The following is a 2,749-nucleotide window of genomic DNA, read 5'->3' as shown; positions in this document are numbered from 1 at the left end:
TTCAAAACCAGATAATAGGGAAGTCACTAATGGCTGATGTAGAGTCTCTCATTCTCTTCAAAATAGCTGTCCATACTTTCATGTATATTGAAGTTCAACAAAGCAAAACAGGCAAGGAGGGGGGGGGGGAAGGCGTTGCTTGGTTTCCTGGTGCTCCAGGTTCCAGCATGGCACAGGTCCCAGTAAACAACAGTGGCTCCCAGCCTGGGCCACTGAAGCCTGCCATGCTCACAGCCGCTCATGGAGGGTTGGGGGGGATTGCTTGGTTTCTCTGGTGCTCCATGTCCCAGCATGGCAAAGGTCTCAGTAAATGCTGGAGGCTCCTGTCCTGGGATGACATTGCCTGCCATGCTCACAGCTGCTCAACAGCAGCGGGGAGGGGTTGCTTCAAGCTGTTTCTTTCTGATGAATTGACCATTTTACTGCCCAAGTTCTGAAATGGCCAACAGATCATAGAAAGACATCTCTTTAGGCTCCTGCTTGAAACCAACCATGTCAGGAAGTTGCTGGCCTTGATTCAGGGACAGCTGATGGGACTATTTAAAAATTTTTACTTCTTCCCATTGTATTTATTAGTGTGTGTGTTTGCAGTACATAATGTTTACATGTCATGTGTATAGTCAGTCCATGTACGTGACACATTTGATTACTTTTTCCATCCCCTTTCCCTTCCCTTCTTTCTCCCTCCATCTCCTGATCAAATGCTCATCTAAGAAAGATCTGTCTCCCTACTTTCTATGTAACCATGTGGTGAATTTAACAGATAGATTCCAAATTCTCATATATGGCAGGTAAGATTGCAAATCAAACACTCAATGGTGGGGGAAAAGCAGCTATGTTTATTAAAGGCACTAACAGAGAAATGGTGCTAGGATGATCGAAAAGGAACACTTACACTGCATAAATAAACCAGGTTTTTAGGCTCAAGCACAAGAGAAAAAACAAAGTGGGAGCATGTGCTTTGGTTGAAGATTCTACAGAATGTTCCTAGGGTAGTGACTGAGCTGAGTGGGTGGACAGAAGTGCATTCCTCAGCACCAATAACCTATCTATACTATTGTCATCTTACTTTTATTTTGCTTTTTATTTATATTTTGGGTTTCACATACAAGAGAAACCATGCAATATTTAAGTTTTAGTGCATGATATATTTTACTTAACAATATAGTCTCAAGGTGTATCAACTTTCCCATAAATAACTCAAATTTATCTCTTATGGCAGAGTAGTACTCCATCGTGTGTAAATATCATATTCTCTTTATCCATTCCTTGGTTAATAGACATATAGGCTGCATCTAGGATGTGGCTGCTTTGAACTAAACATTTAGTTGTTGATTTGTGCTGCTATAACACCTGCAGAGAGGTACACACCACACTGGGCCATGCCATGCCATGCCACTGCTCCGCTGGAACATGTATTCCTGGCCACCCCAAACCCAGAGTTGGTAAACGAAGTAAAGAAGTGGAGTAATTCAAGTTTGCAGCAGAATCAGATAATTTAGTTCTTTTCATGCTATCAAGATTTCACTGGTTTGGAAAATCTGTTTCACATCAAACCTCATGCTTATTGCTGAAATTATGCCACAACCAGAACACTTGTGACAGTTTATCTTACTGCTACCTTCTGCTGATGATTATAGATTTCCACTTCAATGATTATGGTTTTTTATTGTTTGTTGATATTAAATTTTCTTTTCTTTTTTTGGTACCAGTGACTTTGCACTTATCAGGCAAGCGCTTGAGCCACTAAGCTAAATCCCAAGTGAAATTACATTTTCTGTAAGTTTCAATCATTCAATGACAATTGTGCTTAGGAACAAATCAAATCTGGTCTTTTGGTTACATGTTCAATTATAGGTCAGTAATCATGTTTTTGTTAGCTTATATTGTTAAATTTTCACTTGTATAATTTTTTTCTTTAATAATTAAATTTGAGAACTTACCTTTGGCTAAATATTGTGCATTGGTCAATTTTTCTTTTCCATATTAAGTAGCTCTTTACCTTCCAACTTTTCTTTGAAAGTTTTTTTTTCTTGTGACTCCTCAGTATTACTGCAATTTGAACCTATTTTGATGATGTCCTTCTTAGCTTCTGCTAGGTTTTTTTTTTGGGGGGGGGTACCAGGGAGCAAACTCAAGACCTTACCTTTGCCAGGCAGGCACTTACACCACTGAGATAAACCCGTGGCCCAATGATGTCCTTCTTAAAATGTGGCACTTAGGGCAGAGCAAAGATGGCAGATAGATAACAGCTGGCTACAGAAGCTCCTGAGATAGTCAACTTAGAATTCAACAAAATACAGAGTGGGGAGCCCTAAACAGAGGGAGATGAATTCTCTCGTCCCAAGAAGAAACTAAGGTGAGAAGAACCAATCAAACATACAGTCCTGGTGCTACTATTGGAACAGCAAAAGGTTCAGTGCTCCCACCGCAGCAGGTGACTTGCCGAGCCATCTGAGGTCCTGCTGCTTTGACTCCCTGGAGGTGCAGTCACACTGAGTTTGGGGGTCAACCAGCCAAATGCAGAGCTGAGTTAGCGGGGAGCCTGCATGGACCTGTGGTGAGTGATGAGAGTGGAGCCATTCCACAGAAAGGGGGGCTCCGGAGGATGAAATTCTGGGACTGGGCAGGACTGGCAAGTACAATGGGCAGCAGTGACTTCAGTCAGTTGTTCTTTTCCTGAACAAGATTGGTGGAGTGAGCTAGGCCTGAGTCACACGACCTGGCTAAGACCCAATAGGTTATCCAA

General features: G+C 41.9%; 1 non-coding gene across 1 annotated transcript; it reads right to left on the bottom strand.

The window, feature by feature from the left end:
- Nucleotides 1–390: 390 nt before the first annotated feature.
- Nucleotides 391–527, bottom strand: LOC111758100 (small nucleolar RNA SNORA2/SNORA34 family). The gene has a single exon (XR_002792333.1). It is a non-coding gene; the product is annotated as a small nucleolar RNA SNORA2/SNORA34 family (small nucleolar RNA).
- Between the last annotated feature and the right edge of the window lie 2,222 nt (nucleotides 528–2,749).

The sequence above is a fragment of the Cavia porcellus genome, unplaced genomic scaffold (assembly GCF_034190915.1).
Source record: "Cavia porcellus strain 051 isolate PalLab524CR breed Dunkin Hartley unplaced genomic scaffold, mCavPor4.1 scaffold_20, whole genome shotgun sequence".
NCBI lineage: Eukaryota > Metazoa > Chordata > Mammalia > Rodentia > Caviidae > Cavia > Cavia porcellus.
This window is presented reverse-complemented; position numbering and strand designations above follow the sequence as displayed.